Below are 16,174 nucleotides of genomic sequence, written 5' to 3' on the forward strand. Positions count from 1 at the left end.
AGTCTTGTCCATTCTCTGACCACAATGCCTTTTTGTTCGGCTTGACTTGAAAAAAGATGATATGTCAATTTTTCAAAGAATCCCAGCCTATGTTACTAAGTTAAAAGGTTTTAAGGAGTGGTTATTAAACGAAATAAATGCATTTATGAAAAACAACAATAATGGTGAAGTAACAGATATCATACTCTGGGATGCATTAAAAGCTCACATCTTTAGTGGAGTTAAAGCTTGGTATTTTCAAAGGAGAAAGGAATGGGACAAGGAACTTTCTGATTTACAAGCCAAAATAGATAAGTTGAAACTAAATTTAAAATCAAATGATAAAGGAGTAATTACTGAAATCTCCAAGCTAAACCACAAATATTTAGAAATATTGACTCATAAGGTTGCTATAAGCTTAGAAAAGATTAAACTACATTCCTATTCAGTAAACCACAGACATTTACACAAACTAGCTATCAGATCCAAACAAATTAATACACAAAATCATATTAATGAAATTAAATACAAGAATAATAACACAGTAAAAAGAACAAATGATTTAGGAGGTATATTAGAAGCCTTTAGAAATCATTATCAGTCAATCAATGACATGAAATCACCACTAGATTCAGACGATGTAATAGATACATTTCTACAAGAAAATATCAAGACTAAATATTACCCTAAATAAACAAATAAACTTAGCAGAAGTGAAAGAACAAGTTAAAAATCTGAAGGATAATAAAGCCCCAGGGTTAGAAGGGATAATCCCAGAAATATATAAAATTCTTCCAGAGCACACAATAAAGTTATTATTAAACACATTCTCCATGATTAAACAAGACTTAATGTTCCCTCCCTCATGGAAATACTCAACAATTTCCCCATTCTGAAACAAGGTAAGGACCTCCAACTATGTGTATCCTATAGACCCATATCATTGTTAAATATCGATTATAATATTTTCATGTCTATCATGGTCAAAAGACTAAAGAATATATTACCCAATCGAATACACTTTGATCAAACTGGCTTTATCTTACATAGAAAAGTACACAACAATATTATTAAGCTACAATTTCTAATAGACATTGCAAAGAAAACCAAGAAACAATTAACTATTATTAGTCTGGATATTGATAAGGTGTTCGATTCCCTTAGTTGGTCATACTTACAAAAAATCTTTAAAGAATTTAACTTTACTTCAGATTTCACTAAACTGATATTAAATATTTATAGTGATTCTAAAGCATTTGTTAAGATTGGTTCATGTCTATCATCCCCAGTAAAAATTTATAAGGGAACTAGACAAAGTTGCCCTCTATCCCCATTATTTTTCGCTTTATCAGTGGAACCTTTTGCTTCATTTATTAGAAATAACCCAAATATCAAATGATTTCAAGTTAATGAGGGATACTGTCCAAAAGTTCAGCTTTTTGCTGATGATATTCTAACATCCAGTGACATAGAAGGCTCTTTACAACATATGATGAATGCCATAACTCTATATGCAAAAATCTCAGGGCTCAATTTTAATCAAAATAAAACCAAAACACTTTTAATCAATAAGAAAATAAATAGCAATTTGCAAAAATACAATACATTCAACTGGGAAAATGATAAGATAGATTATCTAGGAATAAGTATTAAGTATAAGTGGAATGAGACTATTAAATTTAACTTCACTAAACTGGTAGCTATGATCAGTGACTTGACTAAAAAGTGGAACAAAATGTTTTTCACTATGGAAGACAAACTTACATTAATAAAAATGATTATTTTGCCCAAGGTTTTATTTTACATACAATCATCGATTTTACGTCCTCCTAAGAAATTCTTTAAACAAATAGATTCCCTATTACTAACTTTTCTATGGTTCCCAAAGAAACCAAGAATAGCCTATAAATGGCATGTTAGAGCCTGGGACAGTAATGGGATTGACTTTTCCAACATAGAATTATATTCCAAATCTTTTATTATTAACATAATACTACACTGGATTTCATCCATATACACATCGAGCTGGAAACAACTACATGAAATACATATAACATCCTCTGAGAACTCAGAAACCCAGTTTAAGGACACCTTTGCAATTAACAAAATATTTGGATACTCTGTGAATATTGCTTATATAATAAGAAATTTAGCCACTTCTCACATGGTATAAACCAAATATTTTATATTTTCAAAAATATAATCGACTACAATTATAGTCTAAAGAACACCTTTTTCATTACATTTCTCACAGCTTATACACCAGATTGCCTGGATACCTTCAATATCAATAAGATGCAGAATCTTAAAGAGAATAATCTAAAGTTTTGGCACCAGTTTATAGGCAATAAGAACATCCAACCAATGAACATTCTCTTAGCCAGATATAATGTCTGTCAAGATAATTGGCTCTGTATTCAATCTTTAAGACAGTTTGTTGAAAATAAAGTGAGAGTGTCAATAAATCTGGAAACTGATATTATACCAAGATTGATACAACTATTCATATGGTGTAATTCGATGAACATTGGGCATAAATTAAGCATATCACCTGTATATAAAATTCTATGAGAAGACTTAATTACTTTTGACCAAGCTTTTTGGAATTACTCTATAAAGATTAATGGTGAACCTTTATCTAATGATAATAAGAAACAGTTATTAAATTCAATAAAAACACTTCATCATCTTTATATTGGAGACTATATACTTGGAGATTTATTCATAGAAGCTTTTACACTCCACACAGAACTGACCTAATAACCAAGAGTAATGAAAGCAAATGCTGAAGGTGTGGTGATATTCTTGAAGCCAACTTCATATGTTCATCGAATGTAGAACTCTCACACAATACTGGAGTGATTTTAGACATTTCACAAAAGCTTTGTGGTCTGATAACTGTCAAATTACTAGCTCTTTGAAATTATTCAATGTCCCTACCCCAAGTGTAATTTCTAGACATCAGTTACCTGTTCTTTGGTTAATTCTAGCTATTACTCAAAAAATAATTACACTGAACTGGAAAATAAGCAAGATCTTATGTTTACTGTGTTTATTTCAATAGCAAAATCTGTATGTAAAAAAGAAATGCAAACTATTTATCAGAGATTGTCAAATGTAACACACAAAAGACAAGCTTGCCAAAAATTGGAGAGATTGTTAGATAAATATTGATTACTTTTCTTGGATAAAACAAATGTTTATCATGGATGTTTGTATACTGTGTAAATAGTTATTATGCATTATATTGTTTATTTTTAATACTTTATGTCCATGTTTATTAACAAAATTTAATAAAAATATTTTTTTTAAAAAGAAAGTAACTGAGGAGGTGGAAGTACAGAGGTGCGTGGTAGGACATGGTCCTTACAGACAAAAAAATAAAAATAAAATAAAATAAAAATCAACAAATCATACATCACCAAGAGAACAGACAATACCTGACAAAGAAGTACACAACTTTATCACCATTGGAAGGGGTTATGTTTAAATATATGTTTTTGCTCAAAATAATGAAGTAGAGTAAATTAAGCACAAGGAAAAACTCACTTCTGTCATTTATTGAACAGAATAATGTGGAATTACATGAAAAATTAGTTTGATAAGTAAAACTGGAAAGATATTATGACTGCAGTGGCAGAATTTTTTACAGCAGAACTAATAAAACTACAATGTCAGTGGGTACCCAGTGAATTTAGGAAACTAAATAATAATTACAAAAAATGTGCAGAAATAGGCAGGCTAAAACTTTCATCATTAGAAGGAAATGAATGTAATGGAATATGGAGAGCAACCATGATGAGCACAAAACATGGAATACACATTCTATAAAGAAATGAAAATACAGCTATACTATGATAAATGAGTCAAGGATGGAGCAATTGCAAAGAATATTAAAATTACTGAAAATATGGTCCAGATACATAACAAATACTAAAATGAAATTAAATTGTGATGTTAAAGATTATTCAAAAAATTGTAAATTTGAACAAGATATAAGACTATGATCACACAATTCACTAAGACATTTAAAATCACTTTCAGATAACCCAAGTGGCTAGGAATACAGAAATAAGTATGTTTTCATCTGAGCAGAAATCAATAATAACTCAAGAAAATAGGATTCAAAAAGCATTAAAGGAAATAAGGATAGGAAAAGATATAGACCACAATGTGATTGCAAGGAACAACTAAAATAATTATGGGAGGAAATAATAGAAAACATTATACTTGTTTATAAATAGATGGATGCAACCATGGACACAATGAATTATGGACCCATAAGTTTCTTGACTGGTATGTGTAAGATACTTGCAAGAGGTAAAAAACAGATTAATGTAATAATCTGAAAGAAAATGCAAAACTGGTTGCAAACAGCATGTGTATAGGAAATGAGGTTCTACAACTGAAAACAGACTTGAATTTTGAGAGGGAGAGAGACAGAGTAAGAGTATGAATTAAACAGATGTATACATGTGGAAGTAGCTTTCTGTGCAGCACTGACTTTTTTGATCATAACCTAATGATTTTAAAGTTAATCAGTCTGGTATTAGATATTACTTTAATTCCCTCAATAAAGGATTCATTAAATGTCAGAAAAATGAAAATTAAACTATAAGTTTGTATGAGCCATTGAAGAATATTAGGCTGGGATGTTACATATACTTTAGGGACCCACACTGTTTCCAAATAATTGAAGTGATGCTGTAATTTTAACCATATATGGTACACAAATTAAGCAGATGAAATAAAAATGGGCACAGGCATAGTGATTGAAGTGCACCTTTAAAGGCTGCAGGACTTTTTGACCACCTAAGAAAATGGAAGGAAGTAAATATGTTAGAGCTGAACATAGACAAGACAGCTAAAATGAAGCAAGAGAATGTATTATTGTAACTACACAAAATGGAAGAATACAACTACATAGCTACAATCTTAGATAAGAAGATTTATTTCAGAAGCATACTAATACTATAATATTTAAGACAAGATGTAAATTGGCAACCCTGCTCAGATATAAAACAAGTGCAAATCCAGCTATTAAGGCTTCCATATCTACACTGTGTATGACAGCAGTGATGGTAATTTTGTATTATACCCTACTATGAAAATCTTGAAAAGGAATGTGTAGAGGGCATAAGAAATTTTTGTAATTCACTATAAACAGAGCTGTCTGTTCATTTAGGTTTAAACAAGTTGGACTGATATTCCTTGCATTACCAAAGGTTGACACACTGGTTAATGTTATCATTTAAGGTTTTACTGATGATCACATCTTTAATGTATAGGGCTAAAGAACCAGATAGTGACATGACTTTAAATTCTAAAGAAAAAAATGGCTGATTAAGAATTAATATGTTTAAAATAATTACAAGAAAGAGGTGGTACAATATAAGCACAACTACTAGGAAGTAGTGTTAGATAAGAAAATAATGAGATGTTTGAAACAGATTAGATAAGAATATTGGTGAAAAGGGTTTATGCCCTCGGATAAAGCAGGATAGATGAATTCTCATCCTGTTTAATATACTATGTGAATATGCAGGCAGAATGTAGATCGTCAAGATATTAACAGAGCAGATTTAGAAATGAAACACAGCAAAACAACTAAAACAGCAGCTATGCACACATAGTACAAGATTTGTGGCTAACATAGCAGTTAAATAGTAACATATTTTAAACAAAGCTATTTCAATATTTTAACTAGCACTAAGTTTTCACTTTTCAAGTTATGTGTAAAACACAGACAAATCTGACCACTTAGAAAAAAATGTAGGCAGCTGATACAAAGAATAGACTCAGTAGTGGAGCATGTTATCTCACTTACAGTAAGGTTAACTCTTGGTTCGAACCATTGATTTGTGAATGAAGAAGTGAGATAAATGTTTGAGAGAGAAATGAGGATAAATAAAGGTTACCACAAAGGGTATAGTATCTGTATATTTTAAGTAACCTTTCTGAATGAACATACAGCAAAAGCATTGCAGTAGGGCTGCTCTTGAATTCTGAAAGGGTACCCCAAGGTGTACACATATTGTACACCTCATGTTAGCCTTTATTAACCCCCCTAAGAGTCTATCAGCCAGGGAAGGACAGAAATGTATAAATCAGAAAGAATGTAAAAAGGCATGCCATTTTTTTTATTTAGCAGCCAATCACCTCACCTTCTCTACTATCACATAATAATAATACCTCATTTCTATGCAAAAGCATAGCAGACCTGTAGATTTTAACTAAAGCATATTGCGTGTAGAAAAAATTACATGAGGATGAAACAAGAAAATAAGATATATGTATACAAGTTAATTAAAAATCTGTTTGAACAATGATTTTGTCAATGAACATTTTAAAAAATAGGTTATGTAAAAGAAACAATAATTGGGTTAAAGCTATTTTTCTCTTTAGTGCTAATGCACTTCCCTTAATATCATAGCTGTTACCTAATCATAATACCTAACACTAACTACAGAATATTATAACTTGGAGAATGACATATTTTCTTTTGTAGTGCTCTCAGACTAAAACAGTTGTTTTAAATAGTCCTTTCTAGTGTTTTTTATAGTCAAATTCTCAGGAATATTCTTCCAACCATGCATACTGATAAAAGCCTAGCCCAATGTAATAAGCAGATTTCTATCTCAGATAGCATTAAATCCAGTGGCTGCCATGTGATAGGTATCTGTTATATTCAGCAAACTGAGGGCATTCAGGTTAAAATAATACCTGCCTTGATTAACAAGTTGCTGTCGTCTCCAGCTGACTCAGTATGTTGTGATATTAACTACTGCTGATATGAATATTAGGAGCCTATCACTTAAAATGCCATAAATTCAGGTTTAGCTAGATCTCTACCACCTGAATGTTCTAACATGGTTCAAGTAACAATGTCACAGTCAGTCTACTTGTGCCTTCAAAGACAATACCATCTTCAGAATAATATAAACAGAGCAGGACTTGTAATATTTATGTCAAAGTCCCTTATTGCTTCATACAACCAAGAAAAAAAACTTCTGCAACCAAGGGAGAGACATCCATCTTCATCAGTGTTGATACTGGGCCTAAGGAATGGTACTTAGACTATTTTCCTTATCTAGACAAGGCAACCACAGTGTCTGATAACACTCTGTATTGGATATGAATGTATCATTTTAAACTAAATTAAATACTGAATACATCATTTTAACTCATTAGAGATGAGTGACACTTACAGGTGTTTCTGCAGTTGCATCTTAATGATGCTTCTATGCCTCAAATATTGGTTGTTAACATTTGCATCAATAATTCCCAAATCATAATACCTACAAAGTTTTAAAAGATTGCATCTTAAATTTACACAATGGCAAGCATAGCTGTAGTGATGGCTGACCTCTGTCTAGTGCAGATAAAGAGATAGTAATTGTTGTTCATGTAATACTTATTTATATAGTCTTAAATATCATGTTTTTTCTAAACATCTTAAACAAGTAGCACAGACAGAACTGCTTAGCCCCATATGAAAGATGGATAAAAAAACAAATGCTGCCAACAGTATGAGTGTAACCTGAGTGGTTGATGTGATATTGAAAGTTGCTTATAAAGTATTACAAGCTGACTAATTACTCTGTTTACTGTGACTTATAAAATCCAGTATAAGACATGAAACCTAAAGAACACCACAAGTATAAAAATAGTTTGTACTGAAGAGTTTACCATTTATACTTTTCTAGTAACCCTTGGGGTTGCAGAGCATAGCTCTCAAGCAACTGGGGACAAATTTCAACAAAATTAGGCATAAATGTAGAAAAATCAGGAAAAATCAGGAACAATCAGGGACACATTTAAAATATTTGTATTATTTGTATTATTAACTTAAGCCATTGACAGAATAAACTAGTGTGAATTAATAAAGATTTTCTTTTTTTTCAACAACCTTTTGTTTGGTTTTTCATTCAAAATTAAACATTCAAAACAATTAGAACACAAGAAAAAAAAAACAAAACAAACAAAATAATCAACTATTTATAACTATATACAATCATCCATAACAATGTTCAGTTTAAATTATATACACGATTAATATTTATCGAATAAAAGTTGCAGTTTCTGTCAAGCTAGTCTTTTATGAGTTATGTTAGATGTTCTGGTGAGAATAGTTTGTATTTCTTTTTTACACATGCATTTAGCTAATCTTATAAAGTCAATAAATATAAGGTTCTGTTTATTCTTCCAATTCATTGTACTTACTTTTCTAGTAATGGCCAACAATGACCAAAGAAGAGATATTTGAGGTTTTGGAATCACATTTGGCATAGGAACATTAAACAACAACAAGGAATCTGTGACATGACAATTATCTGACCACAAAGCTTTTACAAAATATTTGAAATCATTCCAGTATTGCAGAACAGCTCTATACTCGATAAACATATGAACCCTTAGCCTCTAAAGTTTTATCACATCTCCAACATTTTCTTTCTTTAGTCTTAGAAACAATAACAATTTTATAGGGCATGAAAAAACTTCTATGTAGAAATTTCCCAGTAAACAACTTGCGATAGAGAGCAGAAGTGGTGCTATTTATAGATTTTAATAACAGTTTTTTATTATCCTCTGAAAAGGATTCTTTGTTAATTTTTGTACAATAATCTCAAAAAGCTAAGTCAAGTAGTAAAAATTTATCATATAGTATTTTATATATAAATGAAATGCACAATTTATTTTCAATGCTTATCGAGTTGTTACACATTAAACATTGTAACAGTTTTGGAGTAGGGTCTGTTTCTAAATTTATTCATATTTTCACTTTCTTCTCAATAAACTGTCATAGAGTTTGTATGGATAGCCAATTACCTTGTTTAATATTATATCTAGCTAATAGGAAGTTTGCTGAATGAATCTTGTTGTTGTCTAGAAATTGATACCAAAATTTTAAGTCATTATCGTTAACATTTTACTTATATTAAAGGACACTAAACAATCTGGAGTGTACGCAATGGGAAATATAAGAAAATATAACTGCTTAACATTGTAATTACTTTCTATTATACTTGTAAAGATACTAAAGATTTGATTCATACCATAAGTGAAGTGATTAAATTTCTTATTATATAAGCAGTAATCTCATAAGACCCAATATACTTTATTAATGAAGTGTTTATTTGCATTTCATAACTAGTACTAGATATTATATGGATTTGATGTAGCTGTTTCCAACTTGATATATAGGTGGTGCTTAGCCAGTGTAATGCTGTGTTAATAATAGTAGATTCTGAATATAATTCAATATTGGGAAAGCTGATTCCATTGTTATACCATCCTCTTACATGCCAATTATAAGCTATCTTCGTTTTTTGAGGGAACCAATGAACCTTAATTAATATCGTATTTATTTGCTTGAAAAAAAATTGGGAGGAATTAAAACCAGGGATTGCATATAGAATAAAACTTTGGGTAAAATAACCATTTTTATCAATGTATGTCTGTCCTCCATGTTAAAGAACATTTTATTCTAATTATTGGCTAACTCGGTGATAGTATTTAATAAATTAGTATAGTTAAAGTGCACAGTCTCTTTCCAAATTGGTTTTATAGTAATCCCTAAATATTGTTTTGTTTTATTTCCCAGTTAAAGTTTTTATAGTCTTGCAAATTCTTATTAATTTTCTTATTGATTACTAGTGATTAAGTTTTGTTTTGATTAAATGTTAGAAATGAGATTTTTCCAAAGACATTGATTGATTCAGATATATAGTGTAAAGAAGAATCTATATCCTCAATTGTTAAAAGGATGTCTGCAAACAGCTGGATTTTTTAACAATGTTCACTATCTAAAGAAAATCCTTTTATATTAATATAATTTCTTATATAAGTAGCAAAATGTTCTATTGACAGAACAAACAATACGGGTGACAGTGGGCAGCCTTGTTTTTTATCTTTTGAAATTTTAAATGATGATAATAAGCATAACCCAATTTTAACATATGCCTGGGAACCATTATATCATTTTAAAATCAAATTAATAAAATTTAAAGAAAAATGATATCTTTTAAGGATTTTGTGTAGGTATGACCAGCTAATAGAGTCAGTGTCTTTATCAATGTCTAAGTCAATAATAGTAAGTTGATTTTTAGTTTTATTTGAAATACCAATCAGGGATAATAATTTAATAATATTGAACTTTTTTATGTAATATGAAGCCTGTTTGATCATAATCTATTAAGCTAGGCAATATATTATTCAGTCTCTTAACCAATATAGACATAAATATGTTGTAATCAATGTTTAACAGAGAAATAGGCTAATAGGAGGAACATAATTACAGATGCTTACACTGCTTTAAAATGGGGAAATCAATAAATATTTCCAAGAATGGAGTATCTCCGTTTCATTTTAATCATAGCAAATGCATTTAACATAATTTTTAATGTTGAATCTGGGACATTTTTGTATATTTCTGGAATTATTCCATCTAGACCTGGGGCTTTGTTACTTTTTAAGTTTTTAATTTAGTCTTTCAATTCCAATAATGATACTGGTTTATTTAGTATCTTATTATGTTGTTTTGACATTTTATTTGTGACAATTATTTGGAGAAATTTATCTATTATAGAATTATTCTCTAACAATATATTTTTATCATTGATTTATGATATGTTTTAAATGCTTCTGATATACCTTTTAAATCATTTTTTTGTGGAATAATTAACTGTTTATTGGATTTCATTAATACGATTTAAATTATAAATTTGTTTACTCCTAATAGCCAACTTATGTAAATGTTTAGAATTTATAGAATAAGACTGTAACTTAATTCTTTTCAGATTAATTGCAACTTTATGAGTTAATATTTCTAAGTATTTTTTGTTCAAATTTGATAATCCTGTGTGTGCAGTCTTGTCATTGAGTTTTAATTTTGATTTTCATTTTTCTATTTTAGTTTGCAATTCTAATAATTCCCTATCCCCTTCTTTCTTTTTTAGATGATACCAATGATAACAATTCTTTATTCTACCATAAAAGTAGGCTTTTAATGCATCCCACGATATGGTGTCTACTACTGCACCATTATTATTAAACTCTAAGAATGTATTTATTTTCTTTAAGACCCAGTCTTTAAAACCCTTGATTTTTATTACATAAGCTGGATTTTTTTGCCAAAATATTAAATCATCATTTCTTAAACTAAGATTGAAAGTAAGGGCATTATGATCAGAAAGTGGGCATGACATTATTAATACTTCATGTAGCTTAGGGTATACATTATTCGAGAAGAAGACCTTATCTTTGTTCATTTGGGTTCCAAATCTGAAGAAGTAATGGGTATAGTTAAGGGAATTTGTCATTCTTTGATTATAAATATCTCTGAGATTCATTGAGGTAATAAAATGATTCAGTTTCTTGGATTGAGCTGTTAATTTGGGTTTGCTGACTTTGGAAGTATCTCTATCTGATAATAAACAATTAAAATCTCCAGCTAAGATGATTTCACCTCTAGTATGTAAAGTTATGGTGTCTATATATTTATCTACAAATCTAGTTCCCAATCCTGGTATCCAATAAGAATTAATTAAAGTCTGACATGTTTTATTAATTTATAATACCACCAAACACAGCATTACATTTTTATTAAAAAAAAGTACTAAAAATTTTTGGCATGGTAGGATAATTTTTCCACAATATAAGAGTACCTCTCCTTTTATTTTTATAACAAGAGTCAGAAAGAATTGAATAACCATTAAATGACATATTCTCTAAATCTTTTTTTAGTAGGCGAGTCTCTTGTACAAAGACTACATGTGTTTTATGCATTTTAATAAACTTAAGTAAGCTGGCTCTATTCATGTGACTGTTAATACCATTGACATTATGTGATAAACACATATATTAGCATGTGAGTGAGGTATATTTAGAACATATGTAATATGGTTTAACATAGATTGACTTATAATAACCTTTATAATAACTTGTCTTGGATGAAGTAAACATTTTAACTTTTGATTTTTGAAATAAATCTCTATATACAAAGACACATATGGAACAACGTGTTCCTGGTTTGATTAAGTAAATAATCAAACCAACCACTATCTATATCTTAAACTCCAAAAGCATTGTTTTCAGCTTCTGTCTTGTATGAAAATTCAATTTTCAACAATATAGTTATAAAGTCTGTAACTCAAACTTTTGCAGTACTATGGTTAAGTATTATCAAAAACCCATAGCTATCTATTCTAATAAGATAAGAGTTTAGCAACATTAAAATATGAAGCATAATGTAAAAATCTGTAAGCTTATTTAAAAATATTTTGAAAGGAGTTAAAAACAGAATTATACCTATCCATTTGTATGAAAATAATTACTAACCATTTATATGCACTGAAGTAATGAATGTGAAATACGATTGATTTATATAATTACTCAACATAAATATGAGTAAAATTCACTGAACCTATTCTTAGTTCACTCCCTGCAGTTATCAAAGGTACCAGAGTTTATCAGAGATTTGGGATTCATGGCTTGACTCAAAAGGCCATTGTGGTCATTAAGTTAATAAACGTCTATGAACCTATAATGTTTTACTCCTGATGTGGTGACTGCAATATGCAAGTAAATTAAGAAAATGAGTTACATTACACCACCTTGTATGATATCTGAACAGTCACAAGGAATAGAAGTCCAGATCTTTTCTGCCACTGTGCTTCATAGCAATGTGACCCCATACTGAGTGTTAGATATATAGCTGGAAGCCAGAATAAACTATTATGGCTCTGAGGAGATCACAAAAGCTTAATGCATGTGCTGAAAGGGTGAGTATAGAAGAATGTAAATGCAGACCAGTAGTTATGAACAAAAATGTCAGAATTCATAATGATTAAAATGTAAAGGAAATGGGGCTATCATGCTATGATATTGGAAAACAATCAGCCTACTATAAAGAGCAGTAAACTTGGGAGTTAACATAGGTCCTACTCCCTTCTCAAGTTACCCATTAAATGTCCTGAAAAACAACAATCGCAATGGTTAACCATGTAAATAGAGATAGGTTTCCCAGAGTTATAGAGTGAATTATATATTATAAAGATATTGAATATAGTAGTTATGTAATACAGAAAACACCATCTTGAAAAGGAAGTAAAAATGCTTTAGAATTAAACCATTTTTGCCTAAATTATTGGTATATATAAAAAATAGATGAACCTTTGATTTAAAGTCAAACAGTATACTAACAACATTTATACAATGCTTGTTCTGCAGCAAATGCACTAACAATGCCCACTGCTGCACATCACGAGAAGGCTGTCACATAGCCTGTGGTAAAGAATGACATATTCTCTTTTGAAGATATCAGGCATTTCTCAAAGCTCTTCTTTCTCATCAAATGCCCAGATTTTTTGCTTCATAAATTTTTAAAGAAAAAAATACCAGTGATTGCAGCATTCTTTCAACTAAGAGAACATAATCTATAATAAATAATAATTACTAAGCTGCCAAAGATTTTGCTGGGACTACATCTCAGTCTAATAACTAAAATGATCATATGCTTTGGAGGTAGGGCCCAAATCACTAGAGGACATGCTTCAACCAATCACTGGACATACAAGAGAAAAAAGACTTGAACCACCACAGCAAATGCAGTTTCTGAACTTCCCTAAATATCCCAGTCAGCAATCCAAAAAAAATAAAATATTTATTAAATAGACAAATATTCAAATAAAACAAAATACAAAATGAAATAACATCAGATGAGCTTTCGCTATTTATCCCTTTTTTAAATCATAAAAAATTATTTGTGCTGCTGTGTTTAAAAAAAAAATAACTTTTTCATTTCTTTCATCCTGGACATCCTGGTGCCAATGATTATAACTATATAACTAACTTCCTATACTGACTAGAAAAACAAAAAAAACAAAACAAACAAACAACCCAATGCTCCATTTAACCAACATTTAACAATCTTAGCCAAGCAGCAGAATTGTACACACACATCAAAGAACGAGTATGCAAAATAACTAACCAATAGCACTAGCTCTTCATTAGTAACTAGCTCCAATCAGATGGCATATCAGATGGTATGGTATTGTGTGCACACTCAGTCATTGTGTACACTAAGCAATCACAAAAAAAAAACACCAAAAGCAGCAAAAAGCATACTATCAAAAAGATAAAGGTATCTGCTATAGGGAGACAAAAAAATATATCAGGATTCCATGGACCACAAACAACCATCAGGGACAGTCCATCAATATCAGCCACATCATACAATTCATCATCTTACATACACATCTCTTCATCTGAAATTTACATAATCCAGATACTAATAGTCCAATACTCACAGATCAAAATAAAAATATATAAAAATATAAAAAATATATAAATATAAAAATAATAATATAATATAAATATATGTATATAACATATAGTATAAAACTGATAAAAACTTATAGCAACTCCAAATAAAGAACTCGTAGCCAGTCAAAGGGCAGGAAGCCATGAAGAAACATGAACTGAGGCCAACCAACAGAACACAGAGGCAAGGACAGCATCTCACACCCACAGAAAATGCACAATGGCACTCACCTCCCAAGAGAGGGCTCACAGTTCCCAATAGCAGCAACTACTCAATACACCTCCTCCTTCCTCCAACACACCTCTTCCTCTATTGCACCTCCTCCGGCTTAGATAACAAATGGCTAACATTAGATAAAAATGATAAATTTAGTTCTTAAAAATAATATATATTCTAAAACATGGATAATTATGTATATACACATGGATATATATAAATAATAAATAATAAAAAATAATATAACAAACGAAAAAAAACTGGTAAAATAAAACTGGTTCAAAAAGATTAAAAAAAGAATTAACAAAAAAGATGCTTCCAGACAAAATCCCACAACTTAGGCAAAGTCTACAAGAAGATCTCCAATGACACCAAGCCACAACAGAGCTCACATCCCCAATTGAATCACAATTACAAATCACCTCACCAGCCATTTGGCCATCGCCAAAAATGGCCATTAGATGAAACACATGGCCATTATTATTAATTAATGGTAATTGGCACTTTAATGGTGCTAATTCCTTACTGAATGACTGATAATGCATACCAAATCAAGACACGATACATAAAGTCTTCTCTTTAACATAAATTTAAATTCAACAAGGATCTTCTTTTATATATAATTTAAAATTAAACTTTATTGCATGCCAATTTCATTGGACTTATATTAGACATTGGATAGACAGTTCATCAATCTTAGAATAATTTTAATGAGAAAATCAATTTTCCTTCTAGCTTTAAAGCTCTAACTTTCTTTTAATTATGAATTTAAAAAAACTAATGGATTAAGGTTTTAATAATTGGTTTAATGGAACAACACTATGTCACTGGTCCTGAAATTTCTATTGTTAATAAACTGATCTCTACCTACTCTATATTTCCATATAAGTGTTAATGAAACTTATCAAAATTATGTATGACCATAACTTATGTTCCTTATTAATAAAAAGTGGTATGTTCATATCTTTATGATTATCTTTATTTGGAATATCTTCATCACTTCTTATGATTTGTGGTTATTTCAAAACCAGATGCTTTGTTTTGTAAAAATGATCACATATATAAATATAAGATTATATTTTGGTTGAGTGAATAAGCCTTTCCTGTAATGGGATAAAGGGAGGGCATGCTGATGGATCTATGAGGGAAGGCTTTTATATCTAAAATTTTTTATATGGCAGGCTCCTCTTATTTCTAAGGAGTTTAAATCCTTTTTAACACACAAAAGTAAAAGCAATCTTTATCCTTTTTTCATTTTGCAAAAGCTCAGTTGTTACTTTTTAGTCTTTTACTTTTTAATACTTTTGAAACTTTTTAATTTTTTTTACTGTGATGACGCCAAATTTTTTTGAAAATTATGTCAGTGATTAAATATCATTAAAATCTTGTGATTGTTGAAGCAGTTGTTGTCAAATCGTTGTTGAAGGAGAGTTGCTTGGTTCTTCAGAATTAACTTAGAGTATTCTCCTGAGGAGTTCTTTTTATCCTCCACTGGACATATTTCTTTTAAATACCATATTAATTGTTCTTCCAGAAATAAGAACACCGCAATAAACTAATTCACTGCCTTTTAATATTACTACGAAAGGTTTCCGATCCCAGCTATAATGGAATATTTTCCTTTTTTCTTTTCCCCCCTTAACCCTCTTCCCTCTA

The 16,174-nt window shown here is 30.1% G+C and overlaps 1 protein-coding gene across 1 annotated transcript in view; it reads right to left on the reverse strand.

The window, feature by feature from the left end:
* Nucleotides 1-16,174, reverse strand: part of PTPRH (protein tyrosine phosphatase receptor type H) — a 722,562-nt gene that overhangs the window by 340,596 nt on the left and 365,792 nt on the right. The gene's annotated exons all lie outside the window — the stretch shown is intronic.

The sequence above is a fragment of the Protopterus annectens genome, chromosome 17.part0 (assembly GCF_019279795.1).
Source record: "Protopterus annectens isolate FY-2018-M chromosome 17.part0, PAN1.0, whole genome shotgun sequence".
In the NCBI taxonomy this organism is placed as follows: domain Eukaryota; kingdom Metazoa; phylum Chordata; order Ceratodontiformes; family Protopteridae; genus Protopterus; species Protopterus annectens.